Raw genomic sequence first — 16,216 nt, 5'->3', positions numbered from 1 at the left:
TCACCGTTATTCTGCTATCCTACTTAATATGCATGTGCTGTATGAGAGCAGTTAAATGGCAACTTTCGAGGCTGACATCCCAAACCCCGATTCCATAACAAGCTTTGAACTTGGGCTTAAGGCAGAGCTACAGTAAACAGGGCTTCTGGGAGGCGAAGGAGTCAATTTACACAAAACAACTTGCAAGCTCAGGGTTTAAGGTAGTCTAGTGAATAGACCTCTACCAGATCCTAGAAATAATTCTATGCTATTGTATTGCACTATTTGTGGAATGGTATGTGATCATATAATTAGAGATCATATAGTACATTCACACAAAGAATACTTTAGGGCTTGCCGGGGTTGGGGGAGGGGACCTCTTTTAAAAAAGAAAATTACATTATCTGGAAATTCAGAGCTAATCTCAACAACCCAGAAATGCTACAGGAGAGCTTTTTCTTCACAAACTTTAGAAAAAAAACATTTTAGGTCTGATTTCTGCCTGAGGAAGAAATAGCTCCAAACAAAACCAGCTGAAGCCTTGAGTCATTAATGTGTTAAAAGCCTAAATAAAATATTTAGGAAAACAGATTGAAATATGTGCAAATAATTAAAAATATAATAAATTCTAAACTGAAGTTCTATGCTTGCAATGACAGGGAAGTGAAGACAGCATTTGGTTCAGAAGCAACACTGAAGAAGTGCTTTGGGCAGGTGTAGGAAGGATGCCATGGGTTTGTTTGGAGGCTAAACCTGGGGAGAGAAGGAAGGGCAGGTCCCAGGGAGGGTGGGAGCCTCCTGGAGAAGGGCTGTGCTCCAGCTTGGCACCTGTGTTGAGGGGAAGGCTCCAAGCTTGTCTCCTGTCCAGAGGCCAGCCTGAGTGTCCCCCGTGTCCTTCCCTTGGGGTGACAGCCTGGCCAGGGCACAGCACACCCTCCCTCGCAGCCTTGGCAGGAGAGCCCTTGATCTTGGGGCTCCACTGCACCTCACCTCGCCCTTGTGCAGCCCTCTGCAGACTTCACCATCCGGTTAAATGGCCCAGCTTGCGTAACTTCCAAGAGCACGCAGCTACCGAAGGGCAGGCTTCTGCCAAATCCCTGCCCTCCCCCGGGAAGCACATTAAATCCTGCAGAAACCACTGGAGCTCCAGCGCTTCGGAGAACCCGCCCAACTCAGCTCTGAGTGTGCAGCGCTGGTCTTCAGCCACAAACCAAGCCTGGAAACCTGAAAACCCCTCCTTGATTAAAAGATTAAAGTCGCAAAAACTAAAAGAGAGTCACTGCTTTAATGACAAAAGAAATAGAATTTTATGGTGAGCATCCTGAAGGGCTCAGTGGAGCACAGGTCCAAGAAGCACAGTCCGACAGACAGTTTTAATTTAACCTTACATGCTTTCCTACAGCCACAGGATGAAAGCCTTAGTGGTCTCTAGTTTGTTTATGACTGACTACATATGCTAGAATGTGCTCTGCCAAAACCCATTGCTAAAACAAAAACCAGCCTTCAAATGGCACAGAACTTCATGAACCAAATAAACAACACATTGCAAATATTTAAGGCTTCCAAGCAAAGGCTACTTCCGTAAAGTCCAACATTTAAACTGGCAATAACACATTTCAGACACTGAAACAAACGACTGGCAAAAAAAACCCTGTTGTCCTCAGCATTTCAAATGGTTCATTTTTCTGTTATCCTGAAACACTCAGGCCACTCAAATTATAACTGAGCAAATATACATATCCCTTCCTATTTAAAACAAAAAAAAATTGGAAACATTCAATTTAAATCTTTCTGCTTAACCCAGTACTCGAAAACTGTCAGCACTGAAAATTAGTTTCACAGAGCCTTAATGCATCTGAAAATGGCTTATTTGCTACACATGACAAGCAAATTCTGAAATAAAGGGAAACCCTTTCCCTCAACATGCACACTAATATTTTTCTTTCCTGAAGGTTGGATTACTTCCAGAGAACCTGAATTGACTTCAATGGAGCAATAATGTATTTCTTACAAAGAACATGCAAAACTGCCTCAGATCACAGAAAATGGTTCAACCAAGAAAGGCCTTCACTCAGCTCTTCTAGATATACCAAAGAATCACACTTAAGTGACATTTTTTTAAACAATTAGGGCTTGACTACACCAACAGCTAAATCAGCTGATATATAGATATATATTACTCTAAACAGGAATGAGACACTTTCTTCCTGGAGACATTCCAAAAAAAAAAAAAAAAGTGAGCGTACTGTAAATTCCCACATATAACTTCAACCCATGCTGCCAGTGAGTTGTAAATGCATCTTTGCAAAGTTCAAGGTATTTATTTAAGTGCTAGCAGGACTTTATTTTCAAATTAACCAGAGATACTTCTCAAGGTAGAGTATGGTGAAAATAAGAAAAGGCACCCTACAGAAGTACAATTTATAATAGTAAAATGCTAATGTATACAACTTTAGGTACTGCTTCCCAAGTGAAGAGACTCCCCAGAATTACAACATTCCCTAAAATTTCTTTTTTTTTTCTCAGCAGATGAAAAATGTTCAAACAACATATGAAAACAAGATAATTTAACAGCAAATGTCTGCTCATCAGTGTCACAAGCACAGCGGTTACAGCCAGGACCAAGATGTGTTTTAGGAGACACCTATACCAACAAGGAAAACATTCACCAGAAATCAACATCCTCAGACCAGGAAAACACCACTGGCTCCCAGTAAAAGGCATAAAAAAGATTTTCATAAAAGCTTGTAAATTAGTTTACAGTCAAAAGAATCATAAAAATAATAATTTAGGAAGTTATAAAGGAAGACTCACCCAAATGAAATTACATGCACATGACAAGGATTTATGTGCATTTGATGTATGGGTGAACCCGAGCATACAAGCCTGTATGTGCAGACTGGCTGAGCTGTCAGCTGGCCCACTGCACTCCGAGGAGATTCTGCCTGATAACACAGCTGAGATAAGGAGTTCATGGCCCACCCTTACCTAACCCAAGCTCACTCCAATGGCTCAGCCACAGCCTCCAGAGTAGCAACACCAGTGTTTGTGCAGCCAGGCTGGAAACTGCTGCAGCAAAGCTACCTGGACTTTAATCCCCCCTCCCCACCAAAACAGCTGTTGGGTTTAACACATCCTTGCAGAGATTATGTTTTTAGGGCCCATAAATCTGTCTCAGTATGGCAGAGGACTCAATATACCACAATAGAGGATAGAAACTTTTTTGTGCCTCTTTTGCTCTGTCAAGAACAGGGTCAGCTCAAGGGTCCCACCACCCCCTTTTCCCACCCCCAGTGGGATAAGTGGCTGCTTGTGTAGTTGTTCTCCAAAAACTCATTCCTGAAGTGGCTCCACCAAGAAAGTTCCACCTTTCCTCATTCCCAAACTCTGCCAGGGTCCAAAAAAAAGTGCAGTCATCTTAAAACTTCATATAAGTACTAAGGATAGAAACATGCCTACATTTATGAACCAAGTAGCCTAATTTCAACATGTCCTGGCACTAGTGGAAAATATTTCCATACGAAGCGCCACATTCTGTCCAACAGAAAACAAGAAGACGCAGACAAAACCTATAAATTAAAATGGAGTACTTGCTTAAACTGAAAACTCCGAGTAAGCAGAGACTGAAAAATTAAACAAAAATCACTTTACACTACTACACAGCCTTTCACCAGAAGATCTCGGGGCATTGAACTGGGCTGAAAAAGCTCCTGTTAAGTTTAAATCACTGGTGCATGGGTAAATTTGTTAATCCATTTGCGAAGGTCACACAGTGGCAGAAATAACAGATAATCCTGACACTAGCTTTCTGTCCTAATCATCATGTGGACAGAAAATCTTCAGTGATGTAAACAAAAAATAAAGTAAACACAGTTATCTGTCACATACTCGTATATTAGGTCGACTGAAAAAACAAAATTGTGGGTGTAGGGAGCGGAGGTGCGTCTCTGGGGATCCACCACAGAGCTAGACAGGCCTGTGGAAATGTAGGGAGAGAATTTATACCCAGAAAGTAATTCCATAATTCCCTCCATCAAGCAGTTCCTTTGAAGGGACTCTGTAAACAAACTGCAGTCACACTCAAAAAAAAGTCTGAAAACCTTGAGCAGTAACCCACAGACTATATTCCACTGCTGTATTACACCTACATCAGGATGCCAAAAGTTGACCATTCATCCTGCATCAAAATTAAAGCAGTATTTTACAGACTGCCTGCAAGCCACCCAGACTGGGGAAGTTTTCTAATACCAGAGAGCAGATGGACACACAGCTGACACTGTCGACACACAGTCAAGATTGCTACAAGAATTTCTACCAGCTTGAAAGTTTCTACCACCTTCTATGCCATTAGACATGAAAGCAACTTGGCAACACCTAATGTGGAGCTCTGACAATTCAAGACCATTTTGGTGAACAGTCCTGTAGAGGTATAAAACACATCAAGAACCAGTTTCCAAAGAAGAAAAAGTAAGACTATATGCTGATTAAAAAAAAAAATAAATTAAAAAAAAAAAAAACAAACAAAAACCCGCCACAACCATATTTATTCTACAAATCAAAAATACTGGACCAGGCAATGAGCTACACAGGCATTGGTAAGACCTACTAAAAACAATAACATAATAAAAATCACTGTAGGCAGGGAAGACTAATCTTTCTGCTCTTCCTTAAGCAAAACTCAGAGCAATTTCAATGGAATTCTCCCCCAGATACGGCTGGATGACTACATCCACAGCCTACACATGCCAAGTCTGCTCCTGCAGCCAGTCTCTACTGCATCCATCTTAGTTACACTACACATATCCTGATTACAGGGATTTATAAATGGCATGAGTAATTTAGAGGTGATCCACAAAACTGTGACTTCAGTACAGATGAGGTTCACTATTATTGTCTCCATTGTCACTAGCCTTATGGTAAAGGACTTACACCTGGAAGACTTTCAAGCAAAAAACTTTCACTGACTTTCTCAAGAGCACATTCTCCATTGTCTCAGTCCCAAGCACATCCACTCTGGAGCCAGAACATAAGCCCACTATCCATAGGTTTTGCTGGGCAACGAGGTAGGAGAGAGCTCATAATCCATTAAGTCACCTGTGTTTATTTTCTTAGGTTTGGGACAACAAGGCATGAAACAAAAATAGTGTTTAGATATCAAGCAAGAGAGTGCTTTATCATGCAGTTTCTGGATGTGAACTCTTTAAAGAGAAATGGCTCAACTCCGAAGTCACAGTTCCACACAGGACAAAGGCGCCTGTGCTCACGTCCCAGCTCACAGCCTCAAAGCCCTGTTTGTTCACCCAGAACAATGGGGCATGTGACTTGTCAACACTACCCACAATAAAAACAATAAGATAAGGCTGCCACTGATTTCACGATGACTGACTTTGTTTTCACTAATTTTAAGTCACAATGTCAATAAAAACCTTGCATAAAACCCCTTATTTTGAAAAGCCCAAAGCCAACCCCACCTTGCGCCGAGGTTTTCACACCGACTTCCTTAGCTTTTCGTGTCTGTACTAAATGCTCACACCAACTCCCTCCAAAGCCTCCCTCTGACTTCATCAAGAGTTGGATCAATGCTATGTGCCTAGAGCCAAGATTATTTTTATCATATAAGAGCACTGCCAAAATTTGTCCTCTGCATTTCCTGCCCTGTGTGCCCATCCCAACCACCCATGTGCCCGCAGGCAGGCCCCTCGCTCACCTCCTGCTCCCTGCCAGGGGCACACACAGGAAAATGAAACTTCCCCAGCAGCCCAGCAGGTTTTGCTCCACCACTGACTCAGGCTACATCATCCAAACCCATTCAACCCCTCCAGTTCAAGAGGGCTACCTAGGACTGAGTCCTGCATATAAATTTAACATTTTGAGAAAGAGGAAGAAAGCAGAGAAAATCCAGAGAACAGAAACAAAAAGGCACCAATTTGATTTAAAGGACTGACAAGAGAACAGATGGGGAGATCGCAAAAGAAAAAGTCCAAAATAACAAAAAAGGACAGAGAAAGACCAGGGAAAAAAAAAAAAAAATCCCAGGCAGGGAATTATTAGAAAAAATCAAATAAAGCCTTAGGAAGGGGTAAGAATAAAATGGTGCAAACTGCCAGTTCACTACACTTATTTGCCACTTTCCCACTACAGCACGGACAAGGAGCAGAGCCAAGAGGAGAAGACAGAGCCACCCTGACACTTGGAATGGGTCAATTCAGAAAGAAAAAACGCAGCACAATCTTGCAACCACTTGTCTTTTTATCACACAGGGGGAGGCTTGGGGGGTTATTTTAATTACACAAAACAGCAGCAGGCCCAGCAGCATCAGATTAACAAATTCAACTAGGCAGCAACAGGAAAACAGAAGTACATTGCAGTTCCAAACTTTCACCATTTACAGGAACATTAACACAAATGAAATCAGACTAACCTGATCTCTGAATGTGTTTTTAAAACCTGTGCACTTCTTTCATTTCACCTTGAAAAAACTCCATTCCACAAGCAGGTAGTTACAGGGTTACAAACCCAGTCCACAGCTGGGAAAGTGGGAGGCACATTAAGCACACGAATGAAATTTCACATATTCTAACACCATCAATGGAGCTTTCTGGAGCTCTGCAGCAGTGTCCAACACACACAAGCCTTGCTGCTGGCACAACAGACAGATCTCAGCCTACGTAAGGGACGTTCTCCTAGCCGGAGTCTGACACTGCATTTCACATACCCTCCGAGCCTCGCGTATGAAGTCACCCGTAGCATCAAAGAGCGAGTCAAAACACATCCAGAGTGTTTTCCCTGGCTACCTCTAAAGTTTCCATCCCTTTATCTTTCATGGAATTTTTTTTTTTAATTCTTCCCACCATTTCTGTCGATACGCACAGGATCTCTAGAAGTCCCCAGTACATGCAAGCAGTGAGTACCTCTCTAACATGGGACCTCAGCTGTGTTCCAGGCACCGAGACAACAGCACACTGATGGGAAAATTGAATTTGGTGCTTTCACAACAAGCCCATAGAACCACACAAAGAGAGGGTTCATTTTTTAAGACAAAAGCAATGCCCTTCTTACCAGACAATAATACACCTGGGAAGGCTGTGGTGCCCAGGCACTTCAATGGGATGACTCTGTGGTAAAGAGGGTTTTTTGTTTTATTTTAATAGAAGAGACTCTTAAAACTTTATAGCTGATGTATTTAAGGTGTATTATATGTACTGTAAGAAAGAATCTTACAAGGGGCCTTGATGAACTAGGATAACTAAAATATAACCTTGCGCGTGTAGACAGCAGAAGAACCAACTAACGTGGATTTTGCCAACAGCAAGATAACACTGATATTTCTAACGTACTCAAAGGCCATTCACAATCTGCCCTGGAAGACATTCACAGAAATAAAAAGCATTTTTCTTACAACTCAAACAACTGAGATAAATATTTACTATAAAGGCAAAAGGTGTTTAAAAAAAAAGAAAAATAAGTTGGTTTCTATTAATCGGCTACATTTAGATATCCGTTCCTGCTATCAGATCAAGCTCACCAAAACTGCTTAGCAGGTTGTTTCAACATATTTGTGTTCGAGTCACAATTCACCATATTGAAGTTTCATATTGCTGACATTTTCATGCCCACAATGGTAGATACTTACAGTCTAAACAAGACACCAGATTGTGAAATTTAGTTGTGCATTAAAAATAAAGTGTAAAATCAGGTACCACATTGGCATCAAGAAAACATTCACATTGTTCAGGAAGTACAGACTCCACTTCTATAAACCCCACATTTGTTGCACTGGCAATGGAAAACAGCTAATCCATTGCTACACAAGATGTACATCTAGCACAATTTATTATGTCAGCATTAATAGATGGTCTGACCACACCATCCCTCATTTTCCTCCATCCACATTTGTACAAACTTTGCTTTATTAGTACATTAAAAAGTATAAAACCTGATACATTACAGAATCACAAACATCATCATGGCAAAAAATCCGTATTTTTACGAAGTACTTCCCAATTAAAATTTATCACCAAGAATCTGCATTTGCGAAAGCGTGTTTGTGCTGATACACAACCAGAAATTTCTGCACTAGGGAAGAATGTGAACATCCACACAAAAATTAGTGGTGATTCATTGTTTAGCAGTTGTCTTCCCTTTACAGCACACCGTAGACTGAAGGACACGTTGCCAAACTGTGCCAAACTGAGAGCACCAATACTTCCTTTAAACTAATATAGGACAAATAAATACACTTCAACAGCTTCTAAATCTTGCACGTCCTACTTTTTTGACCCAGATCTCTTGTTATTTCCCCCATAGGTCTATGCAATATCAAAACTATTTTTTCCCCACAAATTTAGACATAACCTAAAAGAGGAAAAGTTCTCATGCTTACTGTGAGCTAGAGAGACCAGGAAGCAGAGGGGGAGGGTCAGACTCAACTCATCTCTCTTAAGATCAATCGGTATTTTAAGGTAAGCTCCTCTCTCGACTGCTGAAATTAATGGCAAAAATGCTCATTTGTCCAAGAGGATTGCAAGTTAGACCAATATCAGTAATAAGTGAAAAATAATGACATCTTTTTAGTACTGTTTTTACAAAGCAAAATTGTATTTTCAGAAGTCATGCTGACACTCGAGCATGAATCAGTCTGTCCAAAAACCACTAAACAGCTATGAAACTTGTTATTCCACTCCTTGGCCAGCCTGGGCAACTTATTCCAGGAAATCAAACTGTCTCCTCTTTGCCTGGTACTTTTAGGGAACCATCAGGGGATTCAAATCTGCCTCACATGTGCTCACCATACATAACTCCCCGCTCAATTTGCTGGTGATAGGTCACCCATGTGAAGAGCCTGAACTTTTAACATTGTTAATGTCAAATGGATGCAACTTTACGGATGGGTTCTATTTAGGGCTCTAGACCTAGACAATTTCTGTGGTTTTGGCACTGGGCACAGCATTTAGCACTGCATTTTCACAAACAGTAAATATTTGACCCTTAACTCATAACCTTGGAAAAATACTCCAGGAATAGGCAGCACAGAGATCTTTTCTGCAGCTCTCTGGTTGCCACCAACAGGCACGTAGCTGTGCACAGAGCAAAGTTTCCACTTTCACAGTCCCAATTCAAAAAAATCTACCATCAGCCTGACATCAGTGGGGCTGAGGGGGAACTCTGTGTGCAGCCAGAGAAGAGACTGAATCATTCCCCAAACCCACAACGGGTTAAAAGGAGCACCAACATTACTACAGCATTACTACAGCTGCCCACCTGCCCTGCCAGGCTGGCAAAACTATTTCTTGCCCCACTGAAGGGGAAGGGAAGCTCTGCTACTCACACCCCACCAGCTCAAACTTCCAGCACCTCGAGTGATCCCAAATGCCACCCAGCGTGTCTGCATATGGCACATGGTTGTAGAGTGTCTGTAACACACTGACACTGAACACAGCCTCAGATCATAAAACAAGAAAACCCACACAACTGTTTTCTCTGGATGATTCTGATTTTTTACTGCTAGACATTACTAGTAAGCAAGATTGCTCCTCTGCAACATGGAGACTTCAGAATTACAACAATAAACACAAGTCAGAGCACACAACATAGCCTTTTACTAATACTGCTCCCAGGAACAGAAACTACACCCTCACGGGAGTTTGCAGAAGCCTGCAAACCACACAAGAGTTGATTTTTAGAAATGCTAAGCACACACAGAGACTGCCAACTTCACATGCAACTGCGGGGACTCAGCATCTTTGAAAATAAGACTATTAATATCTTACTTTAGAGATGCAGATGCCAGCTTATACTCTTCTTAAGAGGAGTCATGCTTGCACCAAGCACAACTACAGCACTTATTCAGGGACCAGATCCCCACTGCCACCATACCTCCAGCTCCTGAGGCAAGCAGGATGCAGAGGACACCAGGAAGGGCCATGGGCAGGCACTGAACCACACAGCCAGGCTGACACCCAATCTGCCTGCATTATTCATCCTCAAAAAATGGTGTATTAGGCCGAGAGCATACCTAGGGATGCTGCTTCTGACATCCTAGCTAGCATATTCCAAAGGACCTCAGCATCTCCACTTAGCACTGAGTTCGGCCATGCACAATTATATCCAAAGTAAACTGAGACTCTCTGAAAGATGTTGCATATATTGGCCAAGACAATTCCATAACACTCCCCCTCATCACTTGGGAGCTTCTTTAAATGAGTTCTTCAGAAAGCTGTGCCAATTCACCAGACTTTGTGATCACTATTTCTACAGGTAAGGAAATACACTCAGAAGTCTTCCCTGCAATCAGCCCATCCAAGAAGCAAGCGAGCAGGTGTGAGCTGCAACACCAGCAATTTCACTCCTTGGTTAGCCAAGCCAGCAAATCCTACACACCCAACCAGTGCGTACATTTTCCCCTACAATTACACAACCTCCAGGTTGGAATGACCACTTACTTCTTATCAAGGCAGAATTATTTTTAAGGCTCCTTATCAATATAAAAAGTTAAGTCTAAAGGATGCCACAGAAAGGTAAGTGGTAAGGTATTAAAGACAAATGTTTCAGAGTGTAAGGTGACTTATGGTTCTGTAGATCCTCCTGAACCAAATAAACACTTAACCTGAGCTCAAACAAGGCCACTAACACTCTAGGGCATTTTGTATAAACAAGTGCAACCTTGTTTTCATTATGAGAAGGAGCCAAAGGGCCTTCTCATCTTGAATTAGATACCACAAGACGGAACCCTAAGAAGTGTGCCAGTTTTCATACAAATTGGCAAATTCCAGACCAGACTTCCAAACCTTTTCACTCAAGCTATCAGCTCTCCAAAAGTGAAAGCTACGCTGCCTCATTTTCACTGCTTCTTACCTCCAGTTAGCTAATTCAATTTTGCAAAATTAGAGGAAAGCCAATATATTCCCCTACAATTTCATATCAAAAGATATTCCTTATTCCTCATTTCACTGTCACACTTTATCTCGGAAGAAACCAATTATGAAATGAATAAAGCAGTCTCCATCTACTCTGCTCGGGATCACTTGAACCTTTTTCTAGTAAAGTCAGTCGTCATTATGTGACTTTACAGAAATTAAGACCATCTAACTTCATACTTCAGCACTTAAAAAACTGAGCACATTTGGGACGGGGGTAGCTAAATCAATAGCAGAAACATAGAAATGGTTTTTTATCACCTGTTAATTTGAAACTACTACATTAATGCAGCAATGCAACTCAAAAAGAGAGAAGAGCTGTCAATCATAGTTCCTAATGGGAAGCTCCTGACACTTCTTCACCTAACACAAACACTTAAATTAGTATTTAAAAATGAGCATGCAATGAGTATATTCTCAGAGCAGCTACTTTTTGCAGGAGCCAAACATGCCTAATTACAGAGTGTGCACACACACACTTTCACTTCTCCCCCCAACCTGCAGCTACTTGTATGAGCTGATGTTTAGGGCACTAAATACAGTCATCATTACACTCTGAACTCTGCGTGCAGGCATGTGCAAACACACACCCAGCGAGGATGGTCAGCACACCGACCAAAATCACACCACTCAATAAAAACAACGTGAATTAGATTATGAATGAGTCACACTTGGGTACGATACATCTCAGTATCACAATATTGCAGTACTGACACAACACCGACCTGCAGCACACCCTGTCCTTGCCCTCCTCTCCAAAGCACAGACCAGACCACTTCACCACCACCCTGTCCCAGCTGGGAAGGGGAAGAGCTGGCGGGAGACTTGTGTCTGCCTCTCCTCCGCCTGCCAGCAGTGTCCTCGCCAGCAAGGTGTCAGAATTCACACAGGCACCACCATCTTCAGCAGCTGTGGGACCAGGGGACAGAAGAGACAGGCAAAGCAAGCAAAAGCTGGAGGGGTGACTGTCACCCGGGGCTCCCAACCAGCAGAGGAATTAGTGATGAAAAGGTGCCACACCTGCCACTGCCTCAGCCTTCCCAAAACACTTGACAGTGCTGTTCTGTCAAAATAGCATCGGTGTAATGAAAGATTCACATCTTACTGCCCACCACTAACACAAAACACACCCAACTCCTGGGAGCAACTTCACAGAGAGCTGCAGAGCTCATTCAGCTGAACGAGACCACTGATGTTCACAAAGCTGTGTGTTTTACAAGACTTCCTGACTTCTGCACGATTACATCCTTGTAGGATGTGGGTCTTTACTGCCACTACAAAACTTATAACAGCAAACACATTCTGACTCAAATGTGAAGTCCACATTCTATTAAATTCCAGACCAAAATGAAGTTAGGTAAAATAACTCAGTTTGCTTTACGTTATTCAGATCTGTTCTTCCTAACTTAAAACAACATTATCAGCAATTTTGGCCATTTCCCCTAATCCGTCCAGAGCCTCTTTATGCCTAGGGCTCTAGCACTTTTAAGGATCAAACTCTTTCATGATGGGAAAATGACTATGAAGTATTGCTGTTGGGTACTTAGCGCTTATACCCTGCCTTACAACTTCAAAGCATTACACAAACATCAATAATTACCATATATAGAGTAAAACTGAAAGAAGTATTCATATTTAAAAAGAAACTCACAAGAAAAAAAGTTTTAACTACCTGTTTGAAAGAGGAAAAAAAGCTTAAGCAACAGAATCTTCTGTAATTATTGTGTTCTTTATGCTACAAACACACATTCTGGCTGTGCATGTTCAAACAAACAAAAACTATACACTCTTGCAAAGTCTTAAAAATAAATTATAAAGCCCAAAAGCCAAACCCCAACCCTTCTCATACATTTAAATTACATTTCCTTCTCTTTTCCTCAAGGAATGAGAGCTAAGTGCTCTCCAGGTGTTCCCAATAACAGTTTGGGAGGCAGGCCACCAAGCTCCCAAGATAGAGTACCAGAAAACACAGTTCTCATGGAGAAAAATCCAACTTCCCCCAAGAAACCTTAAGATAGCAACAGTGCAGTGGCTCAGGTGACCTTAGGTAAATAATACAAAATGTTATCATTCCATTAAACCTTAAACAAAACCAAAGGGGGAAAAAACACTAGAGAAAACCACAGAAAGTTTGTTTCAATCAATTACAGGGCACCACCTGTGGCCTAAGCACCATCCCAGCCCCTTTTTCCAATGGATAAGGACAAAAACCCCTTCAGAGCTCATCCACAAGCACATACCCACTCACTTAAATTTAAGGACACACACGGGAGCTTGCAGTCCAGTCCTCATTTGGAACATATTCCAAAAAGCCCTTTAACACACATGTCCAAAGGAAGGCCCCAAATACAATGTGAGCCTCACGTGGACAAGCCTTCAGGTTACTCAGAGCAGGAAGAAGGCTGGAAACTGCCCCAAAGCCCAGGTACAACCAAACCCCAAATACCAACTTTGCATATGGTGCCCTTGATGCTAAAGGAGCACAACGCACAACACCCAAAGGGCAGAGACCATCAACAGTAAAGAACCTTTTTAAAGCACACAACGTGCTCAGACATTTATTTTAGCACAGAAGGAGAGCAAAGCAAGTCAGACAAGCCTACAAAACTCTTTTTTTTATGCAACAAAGACCTGTTTCTCCTGATCATGCCTCCCATGCCTTAACAATAAGGAAGGAATATGTTTTGTGATCCCCTCCCCCATAAATCAGTTAGGAATTTGATTTACACAGACAGGAAAACGAGGAAGTCGAGCACACTGGAGAGTAGTAAAAACTTCACCAGCAAACTTCACTTTCCTACACAGCGACCTACAAACCAAACTTTCCTCCAGACTCACGTGTCATCTGCAGCAACCAGCCCCTGCCATAAAGCACAGACAAAGTTTTGCTGTTCTGGGGATAAAGACAAGCGAGGGAGAGACTTTTATTCTGTCAAGCTGCCTTAAAAGGAAATTCGGTGATGAAAGATTAAATTCACCTGGAACAACACGATAAATTTTAACCCTTTCGAGGGTACAACAATAACAAGCCACATATTTCAGGACTTAAATCCTCCACCAATAAAACAGTACACACTGCATCAACCGTGCGAGCCCCTCTAACTGATGCAAGACACAATTTACACCAGGGTTTCGGACGGGGATAAGCCCTGGCAAGGAGAGACGCTGTGAAATGGGAGAATAAAAGCTTATTTTATGCCCCGAAGCGGGCCCGCTCCCTGCCACCGCGGGGCACCGCATGTTCCAGCCCGAATTCCGCCGGAAAACTGATCAATAACTTGGCTCTGGGGGGGTGAACATCGGGAATGGCCCGGGGGTGGGGGTGTATCCCCTCCCCAGCAACGGGGAGTCGGGATGGGGGAGAACTCCGGGGAGCGGGGGAGGGGAAGGGCCTCCCCTCCCCCATCCCGACCGGGCCCTCCCCCCTTCCCCTCCCCCCAAGTAAATATGCGGGAAGGGGGGGAGGGGAAGCCGCTCTTCCCCACAAATCGGGCTAAAAATAGGCCTCTCGCCATGGCTCCCGTGTGCCATTCGCTGCCGAGGCCGGTGTCCCCCCCATCCCCCGCTCCATTAAACCTTTTCTTCTTTTTTTTTTTAAAAAAAAATGAAGGCGGGTGGGGGAGGGGAAGCCAGCGGCGCGGGGTGGGGGAGGGGTGAATATGTGTATATATACATAAATGTGTCTGCATATCTATCTATGCATGTATATATACACATACTAATAACAACGGGGGGTCCAGAGGAGCCCCGTCCCCCTCCCGCCCGCACGGACACAAACAGGGCGGCCGCCCCCACCCCATCCCCGGCCCCTGCCCGCCCCCGGGGCTCGGAGCCCCCCGGTTCTTACCTTGCGAGCGGCTGCTCCCCCTTTCCCAGGGAACGGAGGCACGAGGAATTCACCCTGGATTGTCTCTCCTCCTCCCGTGTGTTTTATACCGCCGCGTGTATATACGCGCACATCCCTGCCAGTGTGAGCGTGTGTGTGTGTACACGCGTATAGTTATCGATTATATTTATATATATACACACACATATATATATGTATTTTTAAGGTGTCCACACCGAGAGGAGGAGGAGGAGAAAAAAAAAAACACCAGGAAAAAAAAAACCAACAAAACCACCACACACACACAGGAGGAGGAAGGAAAAAAAATACCCAGCGCGTAGCGCTGTGATATTCAATTATATCCGAGCCAGGGGCCGGGGGAGGGGAGGGTGGGGAGGGCGGGTGGGGGGGGACTGGAGATTAAGTCCCGAGGAAGGAGGGGAAAAAAAAAAAAAAAAGTAATATGTGTGTGTGTGATTGAGATTGAGGAGGGATCGGGGCGGAATGTGGGAGCTGTTACTGGGGGAAGGAGCCAAGCGGCGCGGAGCAGCCGGCGGCCCGCAGACACTCCGGGTGCCCGGCCGCGCCGAAATGGGCGCCGGCGGAGGGAAGGGAAGGGAGGGAAGGGAGGGAAGGAAGGAGGAAGGGAAGCGGCGAGCCTCGGGAGGCGAGGCCAGGCGAGGAGGAGCGGCCGGGCCGGCCGCAGGAGCCCGGCGCGGGGCTCGGACGGGAGCCCGCGGGCCGCCGCCTTCCCCGGCCGTGCGGAGGGAGGCGGCCGGGCACGGCGGGCCCAGGCCGCGGAGCTTTTTCTGGGAAAGACGTTAAACTGCGCTGCCGACAGGGCTTATGTAAATGCAGGATGTAACATGGTGGTTTTGCCTCTCGCGGCCCGTCGCGGTTGGCGATGGCACCTGGCACCGGGGTCCAGCCCCGTGTGGGCACCGCGCTACCGCCTCTGCCCTCTCCTTTCATGAAAATAATCCTCCGCAGCACTAACGCAATGGCCTACCTGGGTGCTGCTCATTTTTACAATTGAAATGCTGTTTGTCATCTATAGGGCCGCATTGTTTGTTTTTGAAAGCGAGCTTTGTTAATCAAAACCACATTCGTCACCAGGCAGCCCTTTCCATCTTAAAATGGTTTTGCAAGAGCATTTCACGCTCTTGGGCGACGGTCCAGCACTCTCATGTCCGGACATTGGCACCCGTGCAGAGTCCCAGTGACCACAAACCCTGCACAGATCCGATGGAAACATCCGATGTTATCCCAGCTCCACACACGCCAGCCCAGCTCTGGTGCTGCTCAAACAGGGTGTCCACATCTCCACATCACCACACTCAATTTCAGAGCTTGATTTCGCTGCAGCTGGCACTGCATAAAGAGCTGGTCATGAATGTAGTGTCTTTTTTCTTTCGTCTTCTTTTTTTTTTTTTTTTCTTTTTTTTTTTTTTGTGAATAGACCATTGCCAGAGAATTATGCTAGTCCTAAGGCACC

The 16,216-nt window shown here is 44.0% G+C and overlaps 1 protein-coding gene across 4 annotated transcripts in view; it reads right to left on the bottom strand.

The window, feature by feature from the left end:
• TBL1XR1 (TBL1X/Y related 1) overlaps positions 1–15,091 on the bottom strand; it is a 107,657-nt gene extending 92,566 nt beyond the window's left edge. The window contains exon 1 of one of the 4 annotated variants that reach the window (XM_021548234.3): positions 14,743–15,091. The gene's annotated coding sequence lies outside the window, so the exon portion shown is untranslated. Of the gene's footprint in view, positions 1–13,733; positions 13,792–14,742 lie in introns of those variants that run through there. The other 3 variants (XM_021548235.3, XM_077785729.1, XM_021548236.3) reach the window with 3 other exon arrangements.
• Positions 15,092–16,216: the final 1,125 nt, after the last annotated feature.

The sequence above is a fragment of the Lonchura striata genome, chromosome 10 (assembly GCF_046129695.1).
Source record: "Lonchura striata isolate bLonStr1 chromosome 10, bLonStr1.mat, whole genome shotgun sequence".
NCBI classification, from domain to species: Eukaryota; Metazoa; Chordata; class Aves; order Passeriformes; family Estrildidae; genus Lonchura; species Lonchura striata.
This window is presented reverse-complemented; position numbering and strand designations above follow the sequence as displayed.